Below are 5,314 nucleotides of genomic sequence, written 5' to 3'. Positions count from 1 at the left end.
AGTACAGAGGCATAATATTGCTCACAAGGTAGTTTATAATGTATGCGAACCACGACTCTTCCTCTTGCACCCCAAACAGTTGCTCATCAGGAAAAGACTCATTTATCAATGTCTTATCCTCTGAAGTCGTACTTGGATCTTCTAAATGAGAGAGATGATCAGCGACTTGATTCTCAGTACCTTTCCTATCCTTGATCTCCAGCTCAAACTCCTGAAGTAAAAGAACCCATCGAATCAATCTAGGCTTCGAGTCCTTCTTCGAGACGAGATAGCGAATATCAGCATGATTAGTGAAAACTGTCACCTTCGTCCCAAGCAAATAAGAACAAAACTTCTCAAAACCGTAGACAATAGCTAAGAGTTCCTTCTCAGTAGTAGTATAATTAAGTTGAGCACCATTGAGGGTATTACTAGCATAGTAGACCATATGAAATATATTGTTCTTCCTTTTTCCAAGGACTGCTCCAATTGCAAAATCACTTGCATCACACATCATTTCAAACAGCTCATTCCAATCAGGTGCAGTTATGACATGTGCCATAATCAAACTCTTCTTCAAGCTCTCAAAAGCAACTAGACACGCATCATCAAACTTGGAAGGGACATCTTTCTCCAATAAATTGCATAACAATTTAGAGATTTTAGAGAAGTCCTTGATGAACCGCCTATAGAAACCCGCATGACCAAGAAAACTGTGAATCCCCTTAACAGAAATTGGTGGATGAAGGTTTTCAATGACCCCCATCTTGCTTTGTCCACCTCAAGACCTTTACTAGAGACCTTGTGCCCAAGAATGATGCCCTGTTGCACCATAAAGTGACATTTCTCCCAGTTAAGAACCATATTGGTCTCAACACATCTTTTAAGAACTGCGCCAAGATTTTGCAAGCACTCATCGAAAGAATCCCCAAACATAAAAAAATCATCCATGAACACCTCCACATTCTGACCAATCATGTCAGAGAAGATAACCATCATGCATCTCTGAAATGTGGCAGGTGCATCACACAACCCAAAAGAAACTCTTCTAAAGTCAAAAGTACCAAACGGACAGGGGAAGGTAGTCTTTTCCTCATCTTCTGGAGCGATACAAATCTGATTATAACCCAAATAGCCATCCAGAAGACAATAGTATTTTTGCCCAGCCAACCTGTCAAGCATCTGATCAATAAAAGGAAGAGGGAAGTGATCCTTCCTCGTGGCCTTGTTCAGCTTCCTGTAATCCATGCAAACTCTCCACCCCGTGACTGTTCGAGTAGGAATGAGCTCATTCTTCTCATTAGCAACCACAGTGATACCACCTTTCTTCGGCACACACTGAACTAGACTCACCCAAGAACTGTCAGAAATGGGCTAGATGATCCCTGCATCTAGCCACTTGAGAATTTCCTTTTTCACAACCTCTTTCATTATCAGATCTAGCCTTCTCTATTGCTCAACAGTTGGCTTACTTCCTTCCTCGAGCAGAATTTTATGCATGTAATAAGAAGGGCCGATTCCTTTGATATCTGTTATAGTCCATCCAATTGCCGATTTAAACTCTCTCAGTATTCTTAAAAGCTTTTCCTCATCACTAACTGAAAGGTCAGATGCAATAATAATAGGCAAAATAGATGCATCACCTAAAAACGCATACCTCAAATGTTCAGGCAATGGTTTAAGCTCGAGTGTAGGAGCTTCCTCAATAGATGACTTGAGACGCCCTTCAGCATTTTTGAGTTCTGACATTCTAAGAGATTCAAAAGGCATATCCATCCTTCGCTTCCAAGGGGAAGCATTCAAATACTGCAACTGCTCATGACCTTCATCATCTTCACAACCTGAATTTCCCAACAAGGCCTTCTCTAAGGCATCAGACCTTAGCATTTGATCAAGTTCTGAAGTAACCACAGAATCGACCAATTCCACTTTCAAGCACTCCTTATTATCAAAAGGGAATTTCATAACATTGAAAATATTAAAAGTCACATCTTGATCCAATACTCGTATAGTAAGCTCACCCTTCTACACATCAATCAAGGTTCGACCTGTATCCAGGAATGGTCTTCCCAATATTATGGGAGTCTTTTTATCCCCCTCAAAATCAAGAATTACAAAGTCAGCAGGAAAGATGAGTTTGTTCACCTTGACTAAGACATCCTCCATAATACCTCGTGGATATGTAATAGAACGTTCGGCCAACTGCAAGAACATATAAGTAGGCTTTGGATCAGGTAAATCCAACTTCTTGATGACAGAAAAAGGCATCAGATTGATGCTAGCTCCCAAATCACATAAACACTTGTCGAATGACAAGTTTCCGATAGTGCAAGGAATAGTGAAGCTCCCAAGATCTTTAAGCTTCATAGGCAACTTCTGTTGCAGCACAACACTGCATTCCTCCGTAAGAGCGACGTTCTCTAAGTCATCGAGCTTCACTTTCTGAGAGAGAATACCTTTCATAAACTTTGCATAGCCAGGCATTTGTTCAAGAGCTTCAGCGAAGGGTATGTTGATATGAAGTTTCTTGAACACCTCCAGATACTTAGCAAATTGCTTATCCAACTTTTGATTTTGCAGCCTCTTAGGAAAAGGAGGTGGATTCAGCAAGGCATTGGCAATTTGCCCAATTTGATTCTCCAAGGTCTTGATAGAAATTGCTTGGCTCTTGCACATGAGCCTCAACTCTTCCAATTCAGATTTTTCATTAGATTGTGGTAGTTGCTGAAGTTGGAGTTGTTGTCTTGGTGCATATTGCAGTTGTTAAAAACCAAGAGGGTTGAATTGCTTTGCTTCATACTGCTGATAAGGCTGTTGCACCGCATTCTGAGTGCTCCAGCTGAAGTTAGGATGATTGCAGTTGTTGGGATGATAGGTGGCTGGAACTAGTTGCTGCGATCGCTAAAAGTTGCTCATGAACTAAGCTGATTCACTAGAAAAAGCACACTGTTCCGTCTCATGCGCACCAGCATAAAGCTCACAAACACTAGTGATCTGATTAACTCCATAATTAGCCAAATAATCCACCTTCATCGTCAAAGCCTTAAGATGAGCAGCTAAAGCAGTAGCTGCATCTACTTCCAGAATTCCTGCTACCTTGCCTTGAGTTGGTCTCTGAGAAATTTTCTGGTATTCATTAGCAGCCATCAGTTCAATCAAATCATAAGCTTCATCATAGCTCTTAGCCCATAAGGCTCCAGCTGATGCTGCATCAAGCATGGGTCTAGACTGTGCTCCCAAGCCATTATAAAAGTAGTTAATAATCATCTAGTCAAGCATCCCCTGATGAGGGCACTTCTTGAGCATCTCCTTATAATGATCCCAAGCTTTACATAAAGACTCTCCCGATTGCTGCGCAAATTGAGTAAGAGCATTCCTGATTGCAGCTGCCTTCGCCATAGGGAAGAATTTAGTAAGAAACTTTTGAGCAAGATCTTCCCATTTGGTGATATAGCCTGATGGTAGAGAATGCAACCAACACTTAGCTTTATCCCTCAAAGAGAATGGGAAAAGCCTTAGCTTTATAGTATCTTCAGACACGTTGTTGAATTTGAAAGTGTCGCAGATCTCAATGAAATCTTTAATATGCATGTTGGGATCTTCCATTGGAGAACCCCCAAACTGAACTGAGTTCTGCACTATATAAATCGTGCTAGCCTTGATTTCAAAAGTTTTAGCCGCGATGGCTGGTCTGACAATGCTAGACTGAATATCATTGATCTTCGGTTATGAGTAATCCATCAAAGCCTTCAGATTCGCTTCTGGCTCTCCCATTGCAATAAGAGCTTCTTCTTCAACTTTCTTCTCTTTTACAAGAACTTCTTCTTCTACTAAAATTTCTTCCTCCGCTCTATCCAGTGTTCTCTTTCGAGATCAAGAACGCGTTAGCATAAACGTCCTCTAGAGTACCTGAAAAAGCAACAAACAAACAAGTAAGTAAAATATCTGAGTTAGTGAACTTTAAAGACCACTGATGTCAAGCACATAAACTAAAAATTAACACCGAGTCCCCAACAGTGGCGCCAAAAACTTGTTAGGACAAAATCACGCGCTAATTTACACGCAAGTATACGCGTTTGCAAGTAATATAGAATTATTTCTAGTTCGTTCCCACAGAGACTGGTTTAGGTTACCTTCAATCTATGCACTTATGCAACAATGATACGACTATTGTTCAATGCTAAGACAAATAACAAGTTGGGTTGTTTATAACTAAAAGATTATACTAACTAACTTTAACTAAGAGAATTAGAGGGTTTGATTTCCTATATGAGACAAACATGAGATTCTAACTTCATTAAATACTTCATTGAAAGTCATTGTTCTTGACCTTAGCTTGCAATGGTGATGACAACTAATCAGATAACACGAAACTAGTAAATGCCAACTTTCGTTGTACGAATACCCTACTACCAGACATCCATAAAAGAGATAGAAGTTGAATAGACACCAATTATGTTGAGACCCTATATGTCTACAGAATTTGACAACATAAAGGTTTAATGCGCAAGTTATCTCTTGTGATTACGTAGGGTAAGTAAGATGGTTAAAATTACCTACGAATCATGCATAACAATACATGAACCTATGCTAGCATGGCAAGTTCTAAACCCCTATATTCACTTTCGCTTCAATAGAGATTAAAATGCTATCTAATAAGTTCGCGACACTCATAAGACGAATAAGCACAACCAATACTAGGATATCATACAATCACCACATACTAAGATATCGAAACAAATTAACTATTGAAATCCATAAGTAAATCCGTTAGAACCCCACGATAATTATTAATTCATAACCAAACTCATCATCACCGTGGGTTCCGATGAAAACATGGTATAATAAGCTAAGTCTTTATAAAATGAATAAATAATCAAAGTACGTAATCAAGAGTAATAGGTTCAACAAACAAGAAAACTAACATCCAAGATTACAACTCAATCAAAGAATCACAAGTAAAAAAAAGATTTTCTTCTCCTTCATTGTATTTGTGCTCCTAGGTCTTCTCTCCATCTTATCCTTAGTCTCCGTTATGAAAAATGTCTTTTTATTGTCTTTATATAGCAACCCATTCAGATTAGAAGTCCAGAAAATCAATCTTCTACTTGAATCAGGAATCTTCAGAATCGACCTGGCGTGGGGGCGCGCTATCCCAGTGCGGGCGCGCTGTACTTCTGACAAACCGGCGCCACTGCGCGCTAACACAGCGTGGGTGCACTAAGCTTCTGTAAAAAATTCAGACTTCTATTTTAATAGCTGGTTTTTGATGGCGATGAACAAGCAATTATCCGAGGCACCTTCCTAACACCAACTTAGCCCCAAAATAATGTTA

At 39.6% G+C, this 5,314-nt stretch overlaps 1 non-coding gene across 1 annotated transcript; it reads left to right on the top strand.

Moving 5' to 3' along the window:
- Window positions 1-3,256: 3,256 nt before the first annotated feature.
- Window positions 3,257-3,363, top strand: LOC141681756 (small nucleolar RNA R71). The gene has a single exon (XR_012559180.1). It is a non-coding gene; the product is annotated as a small nucleolar RNA R71 (small nucleolar RNA).
- The last annotated feature ends 1,951 nt before the right edge of the window (window positions 3,364-5,314 follow it).

The sequence above is a fragment of the Apium graveolens genome, chromosome 8 (genome assembly GCF_009905375.1).
Source record: "Apium graveolens cultivar Ventura chromosome 8, ASM990537v1, whole genome shotgun sequence".
In the NCBI taxonomy this organism is placed as follows: domain Eukaryota; kingdom Viridiplantae; phylum Streptophyta; class Magnoliopsida; order Apiales; family Apiaceae; genus Apium; species Apium graveolens.
This window is presented reverse-complemented; position numbering and strand designations above follow the sequence as displayed.